Genomic DNA, 22,933 nt, shown 5'->3' with positions numbered 1-22,933 from the left:
ACAGGGCTCACTTATAACTCGCACTGGGGCGAGAGCCTGGGGCTACCGACCTAAAAGGTCGTTGGGCGTGAGCACAGAGCTCACTTTTAATTCTCGCATGGGAGCCGACCTAAAAGGTCGTTGGGCGTGAGAGCAGTGCTCACTTATAACTTGCACTAGGGCGAGAGTCTGGGACTACCGACCTAAAAGGTCGTTGGGCGTGAGCACAGGGCTCACTTTTAATTCTCGCATGGGAGCCGACCTAAAAAGGTCGTTGGGCGTGAGAGCAGAGCTCACTTATAACTCGCACTGAGGCGAGAGTCTGGGACAACCGACCTAAAAGGTCGTTGGGCGTGAGCACAGGGCTCACTTTTGATTCTCGCATGGGAGCCGACCTGAAAGGTCGTTGGGCGTGAGAGCAGAGCTCACTTATAACTCACACTGGGGCGAGAGTCTGGGACAACCGACCTAAAAGGTCGTTGGGCGTGAGCACAGGGCTCACTTTTGATTCTCGCATGGGAGCCGACCTAAAAAGGTCGTTGGGCGTGAGAGCAGAGCTCACTTATAACTCGCACTGGGGCGAGAGTCTGGGACAACCGACCTAAAAGGTCGTTGGGCGTGAGCGCGGGGCTCACTTTTAATTCTCGCATGGGAGCCGACCGAAAAAGGTCGTTGGGCGTGAGGACAGTGCTCACCAGTAACACATACGTGATGCTCTCTTTATCCTCCATTTGCCCCACCTGAACCGCTTTGATTGCTTCTACCGTGCCGGGCGTTGCTTGCCAGTTTTGCATTTGCTCTGCCGTGTCCCTCGTCTTCCTGCAAGCATATCACGCATAGTATAGGATGTGGGCGGGAGAGAGGGAACATGAACCTTATTCAGCCCTGGGTACGCAACGCTCTTCTAGCTTGTGGGAGCTTCACGTGCCTTTGCATGCTGGTGTGATTAATGAATCGGCCCGGGGGCTGTCTCCACCGAGATGCTTGCCTAGCTACTTCGAATGAGCAGCTCTCCTGATTGTCAACCCCTGCCTTCCTAACTTTCGCTGATCAGCCCTGCTCCCTGCGCGACCTCTACTGGATTATCCGGCTTTTGCATCTCTGTAAAATATCCCGCTTGCCCCTACCGAGGGATGCCTCTTTTTTAGGGCCCCGCCTTGTCATGATTACCCCGCCGCGCTCATCTTTAATAGGTTTATTCTTATGCTGACACCTGTCCGTTGCCTTTATGGTCCCCGCTTCCTGACGTCAGTTTCCATACCCTTTTCGTACGCCTCCGTGCTTACTTCCCCTTAGACGGCGCGGGGCGGGTTACCCAAAAAGATACTCGGCCCGATTCTCGATGCTTCCTAGGCCTGAATGGGCTTTTTAAACCCTAAAGGTCATCTGCCGATGCCTTTCCAACGCTTCGTTCTCCCCCTCTCCTCCTCCGTGCTCGTCCTTGTCAGTGCAACTTGCCATCTTCCGGCCCGAGCTTGCGACCCCTCCGTTCTTCTGATCGTTCCTGGCCTGTGATCCTTCTCGCCTCCACCCTTCTTGCTTGCTTCTTCCCCGCGACGATGGATGGTAAGGACCTTCCCTGGTATTCATGCTATCTTTCTGATTTAGATCACCATGACCTGTCGGTGTTACAATCCCTTCTGCGATTGGATTCCTCCTATGACCTTCGACTCCCATCACCTAATGAACATCTTTCGTCCCCTCCTGAAGGCTGTATCACTGTCTTTAAAGATCAGATTATGGGCGGTCTTCGCTTTCCTTTGCATCCCTTTATTTCAGACTTATGCCAGTATTGTGGCATCGGCGTCTCCCAATTTGCCCCCAATGTATTTCGAGCTATCTGTGGAACCGTCATCTTATGCCGTATCTATCGGATTCCCTTGACGCCTCACCTATTCCAGCACTTCTACTCTTTCCGGCGAGCCGAGGCGGGGATATTCAACGTTCAGGCCAAGCCAGGCTTTAAGTTCTTTGACGGCCTACCTTCTTCCAATAAGGGTTGGAGGTCCCGCTTTTTCTTTCTTAAACCGCCTCCCTCCTTGGCCGGGCCTTCTCAGTGGCTCCCCCTCCCGGCTTTTCCCCCACATGTTCACGAATCTGCCTGCTTTGCGGCTGCGGACAAGTTGACCGGTGTTCTGGTTCGCTTGTCTGTGTTGATGCTGGAAGACATCTTATACACCTTCGGTCTTAGTCCCGTCCCTGCAGAAATCAGCGCTCCCTTTGGTAAGTTGTCGATTCTTGCACGCCGCTCTTCGCTAACTGAGGTGCCTTTTCTTTTTTATTCTTGTAGCTGCCGCTATCCTCCGTTCCTTCGCCTGCCAAGAGACGCCCGCAGTTGCTGTCCTGGAAGCCCTGCATCAGCAGCTGATATCAGGCCTACCTTCTGATCCAGCTGCTGCCCTCGGTCCTCAATTTCCAGCACCCCCGACCTTTGATGTTGTGATTGTCCCGCCTCTCTCAGTGCTACCTTCCCCCAGCGCTGCAGACCCAGCATTGTCCCGCACCTCCGATCAACCGGCGACTGCTTCCTCGCCCTCTAGGCAGGCTCCTCCTCTCCAGCCTACTCTGCGGCTGCGTGTGACGCGCCATAGCAAACGGACGGCCCCGGCCCCCGCCACTTCTCCTCCACCTTCACAGCGCCAACGCGTGGTGGTTCTTTCTTCCCCCTCCAAGTCTTCGGGCACGAGCTCGCCTCAGGAGCCAAGTTCGGGCCAGGAACAGGCCTATGACTTAGAGGTGGTAAGCCCGCCATCAGACCGACTTACTGCGGCACCACTCCAGAGCGTGATACCTATCCCGCCTTCACCTTCTGGTGGCCAACCCCTGGATTCGCTGACTCCTCCAGCCTCCTCTCCTCTGATGCCAACTAGCTCGGCCGTGCCCATTTCTGAATCGCACTCCCCGGATTGGGCCTTTAGGGCCCTCTGGAAACTTCCTTCGGCGACTGACCCGGCGACGTGCCGGCTGCCACCTCATCCCCTTTTTTTGGCAGGGTCGACTTCCACGGGGCCTTGGCCAACTCCTGGCAATCGGCTCATCGACAGTTCTGGGAAAGCAGATACCCTTTGGAAGAGCTTGATCAAGTTGCTTGCTCTCTGGTCGCGGTGAGTCCCTTTTCCCTCCTTTCCTTTTTCTGGGTGTGCGTGTGTGTTTCCATAACCTCCTTTCCCCTCCTATGGGCACTTGCAGACCTGTTCGGCGAGTCTGAGCGTAGACCAACGAGCGGCCGAGCTAGAACGGGAGAATGCGGCACTCAAGGCCCGTCTTCGGGAACTGGAACCCCCTTTATCTTCCACAGCTCCTTCTGAGCCCCCCCTAGAAGGCCTGGACTCTTATCTGCCCGCCGTCGGGGAATCAGCGGCCTCCGCCCGGGCCCTTTCTGACGCCGCCTTAAACAAACTGCGGGCATTGGAGGCGGCCTTAAAGGCGAGTGAGTCCTCTTTGGCTTCTGAAGTGGAACGCCGTCAGGCGGCGACCTCTGAACTGAAAGACCGAGAGGCAGAGCTGCTTGCCCAGTCCAGAGAATTGGCTCTGCTGAAGCAAGGTCGGGAGCTCCTACAGATGGGACTGGCTGAGGCCCAAACCGCGTCCAGTGCTGCTGTGGGTCGGGAAACCACCCTGCGAGCTCAGTGGGAAGCCTGCCAAGTCCAGCTTCAATCTTTGCAGGCGGAGCTTTCGCGGGCCCAGGAGGCAGTGTCTCAGGGCCAGAGTGACCTGGCAACAGCTCGCGCGGAGGCTACCCAGGACAAGGACGCCCTGGCAGAGTACCTGGCAGGAGAGCTCGGGCGGCTGAAGGCCTACCGATTAGCCTATGTTCGTTCTTCCTTTTTCCTTCAGAAGTTGGGGCGCTGGATGGTCCTGCTGCTGAGTTACGGAGCTGCTGGCGGGGTGAGACAAGCTTTCGAACAAGGTTATTTGCGCGCAGCGCCCCCCGCCACTTTCTTGGATACTGCTCGCCTGGCCCGGGAGTTGCCGCAGGACACCTTCCCCTCCTTCGAGGCGGATGACGGGCTCTTCTTCCAGGCTGCTCCTCCTCCCGCTGCCGCTCCAATTCCCGTAGAGGTGTCTCCCCAGGATCTTCCTGCCGCCATCCCCGAAGCTTCTGAAGCCCTTGCCCCTCCTCCTGATGAACCAGCCGGCCCGGCTTCTTCTCAGTCGGTTCCTGACAACCTGTCTCCTCCTTCTCCGAATGTAATGTAACTAGAACCATGTTATGCCGCTTGCTTTTTGATGCGTTGCTACCGGCCCTTCCTTGGTGGTATTTGTGTAATCATACTGACCTCGGTTTGTTTATCTCCGATTTCCTCTGCAATTCAACAACTGTGCCGCGCCCCCTTCGCGTACTTGTAGCTTGTTTTCTGTGGCCAATTAATTGTTGGTTTCGACCGTGCTCCGCTGATCAGACTTCCCTTGTCTACTTCCCTTCGCTACGTGGCTTCTCCCCCCATCGCTGCCCTTCTACTGCGCCGGTCTGGGCTAAAGGCCACCTCCCGTGTCAGTGCCATTCGCTGATTTGACTTATCCGCCTTCTGGGGACCCTTCCGTACACTTTTGTCCTGTTTGAAACAATTTCCTAGGGAAGCGCTTCGTATATCGAGCCCTTGTCTTTCCCTTAATGCCCCTGGGCTATCTTCTCGAAGCTCATCGCCGAGCGTTCCTCGTCTACTCCAAACCCTGCATCTACCGTCCGTTGCTGACTTACGAAAATGTCCCGCACCCACCATACCTATAAGTATCATCTGACTCTTTCTTTCACCATCACAGTAGAGCACTCAAACGCCGCCGCCGCCGACTAATTTCCTCCGAGACCTTGCTGTGATCCGTCCCTTCTCCCTTGGCTTTCCTTTGCGATTGACTTCTCCATCCTCTAAGGTGTTATCTTCCTCCATGGCCTCTCCTTCCTGGGCCTCTCTGTTGGCTGAGCATTTCCCAGGCGTTTCAAACTTTGCCGAGTTAGATTGGGATGACCTACGGTACACTTATGAAATCCCTGTAAGCTTCCGCCCTATCATCCCCACTGTTGCAAATTTGTACTTCGATCCTCCGCCGGGTTCGTGTACTTTCTTCACTGAGCAATTTGTGTCTGGCCTTCGTCTACCTCCACATCCTTTCCTATCTGGAGTGTGCCGCTACTTCCACATCCCCTTAGGTCAGTTAACTCCCGACTCCATAAAGATTCTATGTGGCTTCGTGATACTCTGTGAGGTTTGCGAAGTTTCCTGGTCTGCTCCCCTCTTTCACTGCTTCTTCTCCCTCGCTCGGCGCGCCGATGGTCTTTTTGAATTTCAAGCTCGCAGTCAAACTGCCTTTTTCTCCCGTCTTCCCCCTCCTCGCGCCAACTGGAGGAAAAAAAATTCTTTTTTCTCCGGTTTCCTGAAGAGACAGGCTGGCCTATGTGTTGGCAACCTGGACTTCCTCCGCCCCCGGCGTTGGAAGAGTATCATATGGACCTCTCCTATGCTGCAGCGGCGACAAGAATGGAGCTTTGGCGCCTGGATCTGACGAGACTGCTGTCTGGAGATATGCTTTCTTTTTTCCGTCTGAATCCCTCCTTCTCTGGGGCGCCGCGCTCATTGGGTAAATCCGCACTTGGCTCTTCTCTCCTGTTTACGCTTGTTTTATCTGCAAAGATAACCTTCCGTGTCGACGCCTACAGCGGAGGCCCTGTATCGTTCCTCCGAAGTTCTGCCCCTGCCCCTAGACGATCTGGAGATAATGCGGCGTGGCCGAGTAATCTTGGAGAGGAGGCTACTCCCCTACCTCGGCCCCGTTTTTCCCGGGGCAGCAGTCCGACCCGTTTCCGCCCCCACTGCGCAAGAAACTCCTCCTCCACCTGTCGCTCCGAGCGGGGATCGGGATCACGCTCAGACTAGCCATCGAGCTAGGCGGGTCTTCCGAGGAGCCCCCCGGGCCTCTCGACGGGGTCGCGCAGATCTTCGTCGCGCGGGTCGAAACTTGTCTGGTCGAGGCGTTGCGGGTGACAATGCCACAACCTCCCCTCAGGGCTTACCGCGTTCTGACGACTCCGGCTCTGACGGTCAGCCCCAACTTCAAAGACGGCGCCGAAGACCAGGTCTGACTTCTCGCAGACTCGCTGCTGTTCCCTTATCACTGCGGCGTTCCCTGCCGTCATCATGGCTGGTTCTAACATCATTTCCTCTTGTTATTGCTGCGTTATTTCCGTGGCAGCCTCCCCCAACCCCTACAGGGGAAGACCCTCTGCATCTCGTTCCACCCCCATTCCTCAGGAGGAGGACAGCCCCGGTGAGCGACGTAGCCCGGCACCAGGCGAGCCCACTCCCGAGTCGCCTCCTGCTCCTCCCGGCTCGGACGCAGGCCCTTCTCAACCTGCCGGCCCTTCTCCACCTGCCCGCCATTGTTATAGGACCACTATCCCCTCTGAAGCAGCTCAGGCTCGACGACATGATGTCTCTACTAGCGTCTTGGCGATGAAAGGCGGCCTTGGCAGCTTGTGGGCAGAGAGCATGAATCAAATGGGTAGTTTGTCGCCCTTAGCTCAAATGGATAGGTTCTCGAAGTCTTGGGCTAAAGTAAGTACCTTGTTCCTTTTCCTGAACGCGAGTTTGTTTTAATTGAGGGTCCTTATTCGTGGTCCAGACTCACGCAGAGTCCCTGGTGTTGAATCAATCCTTCCACACCCTCCATCATGAGAGCAAAGACCTCCGGGACAAAGTCTCTGAACTAGAGCTACAACTGAATGATCCTGATCAAGCCAGCCACGCCCTACGTGCCGAGATTCGAGCTCTAACCAACCAGACTGAGCGGCAAAAAGGTTCTCTGATGCAGGTCAGAGCTGAACTCCGAGCTGCGTGTGGAGAAAAAGCTGCACAAGAGGCGGGATATCAGCAACAGCTCGCCCACCAGGTTGGGGAGATTCAGTCCAGAGATACCCTGCTTCGGGAGAAGGACAATAAGCTGGAGGCTCAGGCAGCTAAGTTGACAGCCCAGGAAGCAGAGCTGCGGGCCCTAAGGGAGGAACTGTCCCAGTCTCGGGCGACTCTAGCGGGAGTGTCTACCGCTTTGTCAACCTATCAGGAGGGAGAAGAAGTTTGTTGCCTGCGAAGTCGAACGTCGTATCTGACTTCCCCCGAATTTCTATCCCAGGTTGGGGCACGCTTTACCATGACCGTGCCATACACGGCGGCGGGAGTTATCAGGCAACTGAATGCTCAGGGCTTCTTGAGCTCCATCCCCGCGGAAGATTTCTTGAATCATAACTTAATTATTCAACGCCTTCCAGATGAGATTTTTGCTCCTTTCAAATGATCTGTACTAGCCACTTAAACTGGGAACTCGTTACATGTACATATGTCTTTTCGAGTTTTCACTTGACTATCTTACTGCTTCTACGTCCCTCGTTTGATCCAGCCTACGTCCACAAAGACAGCCCCTTCAAACTTGATAGGGCCGCAGGTAATTAGCACTCCAAGGTCGATCCAACTTCCTTCCTTGAGCATCTTGTAAATAATAGGCTCCTGATGCCAATTTCTTGATAACCTTGTATGGTCCATCCCATTGAGGAGCCAACTTCGTTACTTCCCCTAAGGGCTTTATCTGCTTCCAGACCAGATCACCTTCTCCGAAGAATCGAGGGATCACCTTCCTATTATAGTTCTGTCTCATCCTCTGTCTGTAGGCTTCCAACCTGGCAGCTGCTTGCTCACGAATTTCGCTGATGAAATCCAGTTCAGCCAGCCGCCGCTCGGTGTTTTCTCCATCGTACATCATCCTTCTTACAGAAGGTATCCCGACCTCCAGAGGAACCACCGCTTCATTACCGTAGACCAGATGGAAGGGTGTCAGACCTGTGCTCTCTCGGGGCGTCGTACGGTAGGCCCACAAAATGCCTGGGAGCTCATCTACCCAGCTGCCTCCCATGTGATCCAGCTTGACTTTAAGCCCGCGTACTATCTCCCGATTGACCACCTCGGTCTGACCATTACTTTGAGGATGAGCCACTGAGGTGAAGGCCTGAGTTATGCCGAACCCCTTGCACCAATTCTGTATCCTGTGTCCCTGGAATTGTCGGCCATTATCCGATACCAACTTGTGAGGTAAGCCAAATCTGCAAAAGATATTTTTCCATAGGAACTGGATCACCGCATCTTCAGTGATTCTGGCTAAAGCTTCTGCTTCTACCCACTTAGAGAAGTAGTCTACTGCTACCAACAAGAAGCGCCTCTGCCCGGTAGCCATCGGGAAAGGCCCCACGATATCCATACCCCATTGGTCGAAAGGGCAGGATACTGTAGAAGTTCTCAGCAGCTCTGTAGGTCTGTGCGTCAGGTTCTGGTACTTCTGGCATGATAGACAAGTATTCACCAACCTCTGTGCGTCCTTCTGCAAGGTAGGCCAGAAATAACCAGCCAGCAGTACCTTCCGAGCCAGCGTTCTTCCCCCAGCATGATTACCACAGCACCCCGAATGTATCTCTCGCAAGGCCTGGTCCGCTTCCTCCATATTCAGGCACTTGAGTAGAGGCCTGGAGAAAGACCTTTTGTACAGCTGATCCCCAATCATCGCATAAGAGTGGGCTTGCCTCCTGATCATACGCGCTTCTTCAGGGCTGGTGGGTAGGGCTCCTTGCTGAAGAAAGCTCATTATGGGCGCTCTCCAATCAATTACTTCTCCCGCGTTATTTTGTAAATCTATCTGGGCTACAAGGAAGGTCTGTGCTATAGATCGGTCAATCGTCCATGTACTCAGGGAACTAGCCATTTTAGCCAACTCATCCGCTCTTTCATTTTCAGTTCTAGGAATCTTCGTGACTGTGATCTCCTTGAATTCTCCCTTCATCTTTTCATAAGCCTCCTTATAAACTTGCATCCTCTCGCTATTCACCCCAAATTGCCCGGTTGTCTGCTGAGTTACTAGCTGGGAATCGGAATGTATGATGACTCGACTCGCCCCCACATGTCGAGCTGCTTACAGGCCTGTTAGTAGAGCTTCATATTCTGCCTCATTGTTGGTAGCTCTGAAACTTAACCGCACGACCAACTGCATGATATCTCCCTGTGGGGATATGAGCAGTGCTCCTACACCACTCCCACGATGGTTAGCCGACCCGTCCACGTAGATTTTCCAGACCTCTTCTGAGTCCGCTGGGTATACTTCTGTCAGGAAATCCGCCAGAGCCTGTGCTTTGATTGCGGTTCAAGGCTGATATTGTATGTCATACTCCCCTAGCTCAGTTGCCCACTTGATAAGCCGGCCCGCCACTTCTACCTTGGTGAGAGCTCGGCCCATTGTACTGTTCGTCAAGACGGTAATGGGGTGCGCCAAGAAATACGGTCGAAGACGCCGAGCCATGAGAACAAGTCCATAGACCAACTTCTCCATGGCCGTATACCGAGACTCAGTCCCCTTCAATAGATGACTGAAAAAATACACTGGCCGTTGTACATTGTCCTGCTCTTTAACCAGCACAGCCCCCACGGCCTCGGGGGTAGCTGACAAGTAGACCCAAAGAGGTTCTCCCACAATAGGCTTAAACAGCGATGGCAAAGACTCCAGGTACTGCTTCAGCTCTTCAAAGGCCTGTGTGCATTCTTCCGTCCACTGAAACTTGGCCGCTTTCCTGAGCACTTTGAAAAAGGGCGCCGCTCTATCTGCGGATTTGGAGATAAATCGGGACAGGGTTGTTATCCTGCCGACCAGCTTCTGCGTCTCCTTCAGATTTTGAGGGATCTGCATGTTCCGAAGGGCTTGCACTTTCTCGGGGTTGGCCTCTATCCCTCGTTCGGTCACCAGATAACCTAGGAACTTCCCTCCTTTGGCCCCGAACAGACATTTCAAGGGATTCAGCTTCACCCCATATTGCCTCAGAGTCCCACAGGTTTCTTCTATATCCGCTATCAGACTGGACGCCAGAGGGGACTTGATCAGGATGTCATCCACATAAACCTCTACATTCCGCCCGATCTGAGCCCGAAAGACTTTGTCCATCATCCTTTGGTAGGTAGCCCCAGCGTTCCGGAGTCCGAATGGCATGACGGTATAGCAGAAAGTACCGTCAGCCGTTATGAAGCTGACCTTCTCCTGGTCTTCCTGGGCTAAGGGTATTTGATGATATCCCTGATAAGCGTCCATCATGCATATCCTTTCACAACCAGCTGTTGAGTCCACTACCTGATCGATACGCGGGAGCGGATAACAGTCTTTTGGAGTGGCTTTGTTGAGGTCGCGAAAGTCTATGCACACCCTCCACTTGTTGTTTGGCTTCTTCACCAACACGACGTTAGAGAGCCAAGATGGGAACTGCACCTCTCGGACGTGTCCAGCCTTCAGGAGCTGCTCTACTTCAGCTCGGATAATTTTATTCTGCTCAGCAGGGAAGTTTCTCTTCTTCTGCTTGACTGGCTTAGCCTCGGGCATAATATGCAATTTGTGCTCGGCTACTTCTGGTCTGACCCCGGGCAACTCCTCTGGCGACCAAGCAAAGACGTCTCGGTTGCGACGCAGACACTGTATTAGCTCCGCCTTAAGCTCTGGAGGTAAGTCACTGGCGATGCGAGTGATGCTCTCCGATCTGTCGGGGTGTAGCTGAACCTCCTCCCAAGAAATCGGTTCTTCAGTGATAGGTAGCGGTTCCTCTTGGATAGCGTGTACTCCCCCATCTTGCGTCCTCCGGCTTTTGCGCGCCTCTACTCGGACCATGTCTATGTAGCAGCTACGAGACGCTTTCTGCTCCCCCTTGACCTCCCCGACCTGCTCGCCGACCGGGAACTTGATCTTCTGGTGAAACGTGGAAACGGCAGCCCGGAACTCATGCAGGGCTGGCCTTCCCAGGATAACGTTGTAGGAGGAAGGCGAATCCACCACAATGAAAGTGCTCCTCCGCGTGCGCACCAATGGCTCAGTGCCCATGGAAATGGCCAGCTTGATCTGACCCATGGGCTTGACTTCATTACCTGTGAACCCGTACAAGGAAGTGGTTACAGGCTGGAGGTCAGCGGCGTCGATCTGCATCTCCTCAAATGCAGCCCTGAATAAAATGTTGACCGAGCTCCCGGTATCCACAAAGACCCGAGCCACTCGGCTATTAGCAATAACGGCCCTGATTATGAGGGCGTCATCGTGGGGCAGCTCTAAACCCTCCAAGTCTTGGGGCCCGAAGCTGAGGACAGGACCAGATGCCTGCTCGTAGCTGCATCCCACGGCCCCCACATATAGTCGCCGGCTATGTGCTTTACGAGCCCGGCCTGAGTCCCCGTCAGTGGGCCCTCCTGAGATCATACCGATCTCTCGCACAGCCACGTTGCCCCGATTATCAAGTTCTCCGGCTTCTCTTCGGTCTTCGCCGGGGCCAGCTTGGCTAGATGGGCCAGCTAGGTCGGGCCGGGCCTGCCGAGCACGTCCAGCTGCAGCCCGTTCTTCCTCCATTCTCTGTATTTGAGGCGCCAGCGCCGGGGGAGGCAAGCCTTGCTCCGCAGCTCGCCTGGAATCCCGGGCGAATTGGAAGCAGTTGCTGAGATCGTGCGTCCTGGACCGATGATATGTGCAATATGGTGCTCCCCTTGGTCCAGGCCTGGGCGCTTGTATGGCGGCGACTCGCGGAGCTGGTCTGGCTCCCTGCGCGGGCTGGGGGGCAGGCCTTGGCTGAATGCGCTGGAAGGGCTGGGGTGGCTGGGGTGCTCTTCTTTCAGGTCGGTTGCCTGATGCCATCGTCTTCTCGGCTTTCCGCCTGGCGGCCTGCGCTTCCTCCACTTTGATGTAGCACGAGGCTTTCTCTACCATGTCGTCAAAACTCCGGGCGGGGCTTTTGATGAGATCTCTGAAGAATTCCCCTTCTCACAATCCGTGGGAGAAGGCGCTCATCAGTATCTCAGAGGTGGCAGAGGGGACGTCGTTGGCTACCTGACTGAATCGATTGATGTAGCTTCGCAGGGGCTCGGTTGACTCCTGCTTGAGAGCAAAAAGACAATGGTCGGTTTTCTGGTACTTACGACTGCTGGCGAAACGGCGTAGGAAGGCCGTTTTGAAGTCCCTGAAGCGACTGATGGATTCTGGGGGCAATCCATCGAACCACTTTTGCGCCGATCCAGACAGAGTGTGCAGGAAGACTCGGCATTTGACGGCATCGCTATATTGATACAATATAGCCGCGTTCTTGAACTTTCTCAGATGCTCTTCTGGGTCCTTGCTCTCATCATATTCTCCAATGTTTGGGGCTCGGTAACCCCTCGGCAAGCTTTCTTTTAAGATCTGGTCAGAGAAAGGTACCTTATCGTCAGGATCTTCGGGCAGGTCTTCAGCCAGGATCACGGCCTTCCCCTTTCCTGAATCCCGAGGCGGGTGTAGAGAGCTTTCCGCTACTGAGGCCGGCGGCTCCTCCTTCTTTGGACTGCGCCCGCGAGGTCCAGCCCGATGATAATCGCGACGGGGCTCTCGAAATGAAGCACATGGAAGTTCTTCCGGCTGCTTCCTCTTTGAGCTTCTGTCGGAAGCAGGAGCTAGTTCTTTGGATGCCTCAGGGGCTAGGCGGGGTCGTGAAACTGTGCCTTGTCTTTTGGAGGCGGCTTGCTTCCTAACCTCCTTGAAAAGCTCGTATTCCCCCGCAGTCATAGTCACGTTGATCCTCCGGCTAGAGCTTCGACCGGAGTCCTCCATCTTCACGCTCCGGAACAGGCTCCTATTTTCCCACAGACGGCGCCAAATTTGATCCCGTCCGGAGGCTGAGTCGGACAGAGGCCGGTCGCGGTGGACTGGGCGTTGACGGGAAGTCGCGGGCGATACAGGCTCCCCACGGGTGGCTGACGCCGCTACAGGACCCTGCGCACACTCAGACGATCTCCCCCCTCACGTTAGGGACCGAAACCCAGGGAAAAAGTCCCCGGATCAGGCCCTCCGACGCTCAAGTCAGGTCTTTTTTCCCCAGAAAGAACAGAGAGAAGCAGAAGGAAAAACAGTTGTGGGAAGAAGTGACCAGAGAGTGTGTGCGCGTACCTGCGTACGAGGGATTTCTCCCCTTTTATCCGTCCTCCTGCTAGAACCTACCCTCCTGTCAGAAAACGTTGGACGCCCGGCTTTGTCCTCTAGTCCTGGACATCTGTCGCACTTCTATTTGTTGTGAAAGCATCTTTCTGTTTAGGAACCTCCGCCTTCGCACTTGGGTTTTGTCCTGTAGTGAGAGACAGCTGGCAGGCTACTACTGGCTACAAAGGCATCTTTTCGTTTCAGGAACCTTCGCCTTCGCTCGCATTGTTGGTATGTAATGATTCCCCCTGACGGACCGTTGAGATTCTCCACTCCCGTATTACTTAGCTCCTCCGATTCGTTGTGCCCCCGCATCAGCCTGCACCTGTGGTTCGCATTTCCAGGCCTCCCACTCGCAGACCTGCAGCCCTAACTGTCTAGACATAGCTACGCTGATCTTCAACCTGCATCCTGCGCTTTGTACTTCCTGGCCCTCAACCGCAGGTCTGTAGCTCGGGCTGCTTCTGAGCAGCTCTGTCGCTTCCGACCCATTGGCCTATACTTCCAGTTCTTGGCCTCTGCTTAGCTCTGCCGATCCCGACTTGCGTCCTGCGCTTTGTACTTCCTGGCCCTCAACCGCAGGTCTGTAGCTCGGGCTGCTTCTGACCAGCTCTGCCGCTTCCGACTCACTGGCCTATACTTCCAGTTCTTGGCCTCTGCTTAGCTCTGCTGATCCTGACTTGCGTCCTGCGCTTTGTACTTCCTGGCCCTCAACCGCAGGTCTGTGGTTCGGGCTGACTCCGCTCAACTCTGCCGACCCTGACCGGCCTATGTGCTCTGTGTTTCCGGGCCCTCTACTGCAGGCCTGTGGATCGAGCTGACTCCTCTCAGCTCTGCCGACCTGACCGACCTATGTGCTCTGTGTTTCCGGGCCCTCTACTGTAGGCCTGTGGATCGAGCTGACTCCTCTCAGCTCTGCCAACCCTGACCGGCCTATGTGCTCTGTGTTTCCGGGCCCTCTACTGCAGGCCTGTGGATCGCGCTGACTTCTCTCAGCTCTGCCGACCATGACCGGCCTATGTGCTCTGTGTTTCCGGGCCCTCTACTGCAGGCCTGTGGATCGAGCTGACTCCTCTCAGCTCTGCCGCTCCCAACCCGCTTCTGCCTATGCTGAGCCCTGACTGCCCTGTCAGCCTGTCTTTTTGACCGCCAAGTCGCCATGACTATTGACCGCCACCTCCTCGTGACTTTTGACCGCCACATAGCCTGGATTTTTCTAATCCTTTCCTCTTGGGTCCCTCCATCACTAACCGTATCATAACTCACTACAGATCAAAAATAATAGTATAATAAACTCACAACACACAACACACAACACATCACAAACAGCACAACAATCTAGCTGAAATTAAACTGAACTAGATACATAATAGTAAAATCCAAACACAGGTCTGAGTTTAATACAAGATAAAGTTTCTCCAATATAAAGTAATCTAATACAATACATCCTAAGCAAAATAAGGAACTATCGCTGCTACATTCTGCATGAAATTTCATTAAGATTAGTTGTGAATAGAAAATGTGATATTAAACTATGAAGGATATAATTACTTATTTTAAACTAATAAATAGTTTAACTAACAAACATTTTTAAAAATACATACCTACCTCCCGGAATATAATCTGAAAATGATTATGGGAATATATAAGATTAGCATATGTACAAATAATTATTAACAAAAAAATATTAGTTTTGACTGAATTAAAAGTTAAGATAAATTATATATACCTCAAAATAATCTACTATGTAGGGGAATTATCGGGATCCTGGGTCTCCTAGGACTCCAAACAATGAAGGTCAACCATCCGTGAATCTGTAGATAATGTCGTTGCAAATGCTTGCATATGACAAAGTATCGCCTCAGTCTGAGTCTGTCTCCGCCGCATGTCTTGTATCTTTACGCCCCTCCCAGCCAATGTCTGCTCCAATAATGATAGTCTAGTCCGTAAGTCCTTATTTTCCTCCCGCAATTCTCATACCTTACTAGATGAGGAGGAAGTAGGACGACCCCTGATCCCTGGACTCCTCATCCTCTCATACATAACTTTGGCCTGAGAGCCAAGCCCGTAGAGGGATGTCTTCTTTCCATCAACGACATCATAATAAATGTCATTAATTGCATCAGTTGAAAGAGGTTGTGACCCCTCTCCCTCTACATTAGGCTGAGACGCCTTAACAACTCTAGTGGCCATTGCTTCCTGTCATATAACAAAGCAGCATGCATTATAAAGTTTAATTTACTTTCAATGTCATGAGTCTTAGTCCCTATCCCTACCTTCCATAAATGGTTCAGCTCAACAATCAAAGGTTGTAAAAAAAATATCTATTTGCCCTTTTGGATTCTAAGGACATGGTATAAGCACAGTAAGAAACATGAATTCGTCTTTCATGCATATTCATGGAGGTAAGTTATATGGTGTTAATCTAACTGGCCAAGATGAATATTGTTATCCATAACTTCCAAATGGTTGAAATCCATCTGTCGAACGTCCAAGTCTCATATTACTAATAGAGGAAAGTATAGTATCAAGATGTTTCCACACTGGTGAGTCACAAGGATGACACATAATTGTTGGTGCTGTTAGCACTAACGGTCTAACTCAGGTTTTGATGAATGACAAATTAGGTTAAGTTAGGTTTGTCGTTGTCTAACACTCTGATCGAGTGTGCAGGCAAAGTCCAGACAGGTCAACGGGCTAACCGGATGTCTAACACGAAGTCTAGCTAGGTCAACGGGCCGACCGGATAGCTGGCACGAAGTCCAAATGGGTCGAAGGGCTGGCCGAACATTTAGCACGAAGCCCAGCTAGGTCAATGGGCCAATCGGATAGATGACACGAACTCCAAATGGGTTGAAGGGCTGACCAGACATTTGGCACGAAGTCCAGCTAGGTCGACGGGCTGACCGGATAGCTGGCGAGAAGTCCAGACAGGTCGAAGGGCTGACCGGACATCTGGCAGGTGAGTAAAGATAAGTCACTGGAAGGGAGTGACTGTGAGGACGCATTCCCAGGAAGGGAACTTAGGCGCCGATCCGACTTAGAACCATTTCGGAGCTCTAAGTCGAGATCTTGACTAGATTCCGGTCTCGGAAAGACGGAGTCTAAGTCATACTTTAAACTGTGCTAACACTTTGTTTTGCAGGATATATATTGCCTCGGACTAACCTTGTCTTGCAGGAAAAGGAGCTTCTGGAGAAAGGGGGTTTGGGCGCTCGGAGGGGATCCGAGCGCCCGGAGGTCCGGGCGCCCGGAGGTCCGGGCGCCCGGAGGTCCGGGCGCCTGGAGGCAAGTTTTATCCAAGACGCAGCGTCAACACGTGGAGCTCGCTGGTTGAGACTGCTACGTCACACCAGGGCACCCAGAAGGGATCCAGGCGCCCCGAGCATCCTATAAAATGAGGGTTAAAGGCGGAGCTCAAAACACAACTCAGAATTGACGATCTGCTCTCCTGTGCTCCTGCGACGTTGCGACGCTGCTCCAACAAAGCTCTGTTCCTTTCTATTGTTTTATATTTGTTGGTATCTTCTTTCTATCAATTCCTGTACTTTAATCTTGTAATTCTATTTTCGAATTGATAGTGATTGCCCATCGAAAGCACCCTCGTGTGCGGGCCTTGGAGTATGAGTCGCCAAATGCTCCAAACCAAGTATGCTGTGCCTACTCGCCTTCGAACGTTTTTCGATATTCCCCCCCCCCCCCCCCCCCTCTATCGATTCTTCACGATCCAACAATTATATCTCCTTCGTGTACATAGTTTTGATGTCATTTCATGTGACTTGCTGTTGCGGCAGATGCATACAAGCATTGGAGCTTAGCAGTTATCGGAAAGTAATACTTGACTTTCAAGGGAATATTTTTCTTCTTCTTTCTAGACATGCGATTACTCTGCTTATAACGGGGATAATTACACATTCTGCATTCCATCAGTTCGCTATCTTCATTCCAAAAGATCATGCAATTATTGATATAATAATGAATCTTCTCTACTGGCAAACGCAAATCTCTAATCAATTTCTTTGTATTGTAGAAGCCATCAGTCATGCAGTTATCAGTGGGAAGCAACTCTGACATCAATTGACATATTTTATCATAACATCGTTCAGAGAAATATTGTTCTGCCTTCATGTTCAGTAATCTTGCAATAGCTGATAGCTGAGAATACCCGAAAGGAATGTCTTCCCACAATTCTCTCTCACTAGCATTCAACATGTCATACATTTTCTGAACTTCGGACATAGGTATTTCCTCTATATTCGATTGATCATATGCATTCATTGCATCGTAAACCATTGATTGCATTGCATTTACATGCATTGATGATTCCTCTGGCGCAATTAGGCAGGATGACAAAGCAACAGAATGTCCAATTTCTTCAAATACATATAACTCTCCATGACAATACTAGTTATAATAATTTGGAGCAAACATATATGAGTTTTCACTGTATCCTCATCACGAAAAGTCGTATTCCTACATTTGCGCTGATTACATGGACACATTAACTCAGCACCATTCAAGCATTCTGGATGAGAATTAGCGAAATTCACAAACTCTTCAACCCCATCAAAAAGTTTTGACTGATAAATCTATTATCTAACCTATTGTACATCCAAATCTTGTTCATATACATTGTTTCCTAATGGGAATTATATTTACAACATGATTAATCATGTGAAACTAAGCATATTTATATTTTCGAAGATGATTTTTCATGCAAGTAATATCAATACAGATAATCATGCAAATAATATTAATCTGATAATTATCTAAATAAGCAACATACAATCTAAATAAGTAACATGCACATACACACAAAAAAATAAACTAGTCTAGCAAGAGTTTAAATTAGTACAAGATTGTATAAGAGAAAAATAATTAACAAGAGTCTAAACTTAATATAAAACCACAAAGTACAGCATTAAAGATAAGCAAAGTCCATCAAATTCCAAACCACTTGGCAGGGTTTGCTGGCCCTAATATCCCAAAGATAGCAACGGAATATTAAACCATTGCTAATAGAGATAGATAGTTAAATTATTCGTCGCTATTAGCGGCGGTAAATTAAATAGTAATGGTGAATCATTAATCGGGTCTGAAGGAAAAATAGGTTTCTATACCCATAACATATAGCGACGGAATATTAAATCGTCACTATTAGCGATGAATATTTAAATATCCGTCGCTAATAACGTTGGAAAATTAAATATTTGTCGCCAATAGCGACGGATCCTTTATTAATCGCGTCCGAAGGAAAAAAAGTTCACATACACATAACATAAATCGACATCTATTTATTATTTAATTATCAGTCGCTAATAGCGACAAATAAGTCAATTATCGGATGCTATTCGCAACGGATATTTTAATTATCCATCGATAATAACGACGGATGAGTCAATTATCCGTCGTTAATAGTGACAGTGTAAAATTAATCGCTATCCCGTGTAAAAATAGATTTTTTACTACAACCCAGTTTTATTAACGATGGGTATTTTAGATTCGTCGTTATTAGTGACGGAAATTAATCGTCCGCCGTTAAATCCATCGTTAATCCTTGTTTTCCTTATAGTGTGCCGCTACACCGCTCAGTGTTGCCAGGTAAATTTCTACCGCATTAGTATACTTTCGAAAACAATGAATGCCCGAAAAAAAAACAAAGAAAAGATGAGCGACCTCAAAGGCAAAGTGCATGGTTCCTTTTTGATAAAACCATCAATCATCAAACAAAAAAGCGAGATCTGTGGAGTAAGCGTTGAAATGTAACCATTACAATCTTCTCATTTATCGATAAATCAAAAGAAGAAAACACTAACCGATCGGTGAAAAGGGAATCAGAGAGAGGAATACCGCTGCCTTCGCTCGAACTCGGAGGTCCATCAGTCCATGGCAATTGATACACTGGCACAGAAGAAACAAGTGAGATCATATTTATAAAAAGATCATTAAGGATCAGTCCAGAAGGGAATCCAAATTAATGAAAATTATTTTAATATAATAATATTTTATACATAGTAATTTTAATTAAATTGAGTTATTTTATTTTAACGTGGTGTAGCTATATAAATGGTAAAGCAACCCGGGGCATTAGTTCAGCGGCATGAATGGTGAACTGTTGAACTGGTGGACAGTTCACTATAAGAACGTGTTTGGTTTAAATTATCGTCTATAATTTTGATTAATGTAATTATAAAATAATCATAAGTTCTATGATTACTAAGTAATCACATAATCAAAATTATGGGGAATAAAAATCAACTATATATATATATATATATATATATTTTTAAACTCTATGTTTTTTTAATTTTTTTTCAAGTTTTTCTTTATTTTTATGTGTTTTTTATTATTTTTATTTTTTTTCATTTTTTTGTTTTTTCAAAAAAAATTAAAGTTTTTAAAATTTTTTTAATGTTTTTTTATTTTTTACGTTTTTTTTATTTTTTTATTTCTTTTATGTTTTTTATTTTTTTATATGTTTTTTATATTTTTAAAAATATATTTTTACATTTTTCTATTATTTTTTACGTTTTTTTTCATATTTTTTAAATTTTTTTACGTTTTTTCTATTTTTCTATTTTTATATTTTTTATTTTCTCCATTTTTTTATTATTTTTAAAAATTTTTAGTGCTTTTCTATTCTTTACATTTAAAAAAAAAAATTATGTTTTTTACCTTTTTTTTATTTTTTAAAAGTTTTTTATTTTGTGTTTTATATTTTATATTTTTTTCTTCACATTTTCCTTTTTTATCACATTTTTCTCTTATTCGAGGGTATTTTGAATAAAAAATTATTGTTAATCCTGGAATCAAGAAAAAACCTTAGTTTTTCGATTTCAGATTGCATGTCCTTTTCCTGACGTGTCAGCTTTGGAACATTACTCGGAAATCATCGATTACCTAAACTAAACAGGATTTTCGTTGATAACCTTGAATGAATAACCAAGGTTATCAAAGATAATCCCTAACTAAATGTACCCTAAGTATTTATTAATTTATCCTAATGACCGATGAAAATTTTTATGGGATCAACATAATTATTTTCAAAATTAATCGATGTAAGTTGAATATGCAATATCAATTAAAATAATTAAAAAAACAATGGTAAAATAAAATTATTTTCAAGATGAGAAATGATAATAAAAGATGATTTTTTTAAGATATATATTTCCCCAATATTGCAAGGTTTTTAGTTATTGAAAAAATAATTTAAAAGAGGTTCTTATTCTAATTTCTCATTTCAAAAAAATTAACTCTAGTGTTTTAAGTTATTTTAATTTATTAAAATATTTCAATTTAACTAAAAATATTTAATATTAGTAAAAAAATAGTCATAATTTGAAAAGAAAATTTAGGATAAATCATGACAGTTTAATAATATCCAAAATATATTTTAAAAAATATCAATTTATTCGATAAGATCTTGACAGTTTAATAATGATCATGTCCGAGAGTCGAGTCGACGGGCGCTGGGGAAGTAGCGCTCGCTGCTGTCTTCAGATGACCTCCAAGATGACGTGGACCTCCGGCGAACCTGCAACAAAGCCGAGCCGAGAAGGGGTTCTCGGCGACGACCCTCCGACGCTCAAATCAGGCACCGGTGAAATAAAGTGGAAGCAGAGTAACGAAACTGTAGTTACAATGAATAATCGCGCATACCTCCGTCGAAGTTTAAGGGTCCTTATATAGGATCCGGGGGGCGCGCATGCACGCTTCCCGAGGCATGCACGCTCCTCAAAACATACCTCAAAATGGACGTGTTAGAAAAGTGTGTCTGACGTCATACCGCAACCATCCGAGCATATCTCCGACATGACAGTGGAAAATTCCATCGTACGATCTTCTATCCGGTTTGGTCGCCGACCATGTTGTCTGTCAGCGGCGCATGTCTCGAGAAGGATATCGCCAACTGTCCATTTTGTCCTCTTCTCTCTCGTCTGTTACTAGGCCAAGCGGGTGAGCCGCTCGGTCGCATACTCGGACGGGCATGCGGCCTTAGTTGTTCGGTAGCTTGGCCGAGCGGACATGCCGCTCATACCGCTCGGCGCATCGCCTCCTTTACTGCTCGGTGCATCGACTCTTTTATGCGAGAACCCCAGAGCGTCGGAAACTCGACCTGTGATCGAACTATCTTTGAGCCGACCTGGGCGCTATCATGGCCGATCGACGAGGTAACCTACCTGCTCGGCAAGAACATTGGATTGCCCATCTTGACTTTGACTTCCACGTGTCGTTGAGCACTATACGGCCGGACCCCTCCTTCACCACCTGATCAAATAATATCCAAAATATATGAGAAAATATTAATTTTTCCCACGGAATAGCATACGATTTACAAATGAAAAAATAATTTTACTATGAAAAACAACGCATCGATTTAAGAATTAAAATTTCATGCACATGGAATAAAAAGGCTAGAATTAAATATAAATGTAACCTAATAGATAGAATTATCCCTATATATATATTTTACAAATACAGAGCAACACAATTATTCATTCTATTTTAAAGCTAAGGGAATAAATCATAAAGACTTATTTAATCTTAGTCAAGTGACAACACGACATAAATCAAAATAGTATATGCACCTGTCAAAATCAAATGATATCTCTTTGACAACAAATCCTGTCTAAGTACCCCATAGGGGTACAAAATTACCCATTAATATTATTTATTAATAATATCTATCAATGACCGGAACGATACATTTACCCAAATGAAAGAGATAGCGAGATATTTGAAGAATTTTTAGAGCACGAGCCACTTTGGAAATCCCCTTCGAGGAGTCATCCTCCCAGCACGGTCAAGTTCAGCATGAGCCCCCCAGCACCCCAAGGAGGCAGTACTATACTTTTGTCATGCATAATAAAATCAAGACTACGGTGCAGTGGGTAAACTTTCAGGTGCAGATCTAGGAATCTATAGGTCGAAAATCAAATACGGTGAATTACATAGATTTTTCCTCTAATGGATAGGGATTTTGAAAAAACGAGCTATCTAATAGTATTTTTCGATTTATTTTGATAGTTAATGGATAGGGGTTTTGAAAAAACGAACTATCTAGTAGTATTTTTTGATTAATCTAGTAGTATTTTTTGATTTATTTTGATAGTTAATGGATAAGGGTTTTGAAAAAACGAGCTATCTAAGTAGTATTTTTTGATTTATTTTGATAGTTAATGAAAATTTTTTATGGAATCAAAACAATTGTCTTAAAATTAATCGATTCAAAGAAATGAATACATGATGATGTCAATTAAAAAATAAAAGAAAGTGATCGCTTCCAAGACAGGTTGTGAACCTCCCACTACAAAAAATTAATTATTTAGGGACGAATATTTACAATGAATAATTTTTGTCCCAAATTTATGATGAATTTTATGACAAAAATAAATATTGTTGCTAATTAGCAATCAATTTAGTAACGAAGTATTTGTCACAATGAGATCTGGGGTTCGAATCTCGGCAAAGCCGAAGTAAATATTTCTCTTATGTGCTAGTCATTATTTCAAAGGCTAGTAGCCGCCCGTGATTTACCTCCTCCGTGTTGGCCCTGAACGGGTTGGCGGGGGCGCTAGGGGCGAGCGTATTCACCTTTTGTCACAATAAATCAGCAACAAAAACTATTTTGTCACCAAATTTTGTTCCAATTTGTCGATAAAAATGAATATTTGTTCCAAAATCTACAACGAAAAAAATAATTCATCACAACTTTTAGGACAAAAAACTATTCGTTGCAGATTTAGCAACGAAAATAATATTAGTTATAGATTTTGCAACGAATTCGGGATTCGTTGCAAATATTGTTTAAATGAGTTTTTACTAGGAATTTGTGACTAATAGGAGATTCATTGCAAATTTACAACGAAATCTGAAATTCGTTAAAAACCTTGTTAATTAAAAAAAAACTCGAAGGTCAATTAATAGACCTAGGGAGCTCGGAATGAGATGAAACAAG

This window comes from Zingiber officinale, chromosome 3A (assembly GCF_018446385.1).
Source record: "Zingiber officinale cultivar Zhangliang chromosome 3A, Zo_v1.1, whole genome shotgun sequence".
In the NCBI taxonomy this organism is placed as follows: domain Eukaryota; kingdom Viridiplantae; phylum Streptophyta; class Magnoliopsida; order Zingiberales; family Zingiberaceae; genus Zingiber; species Zingiber officinale.
This window is presented reverse-complemented; position numbering follows the sequence as displayed.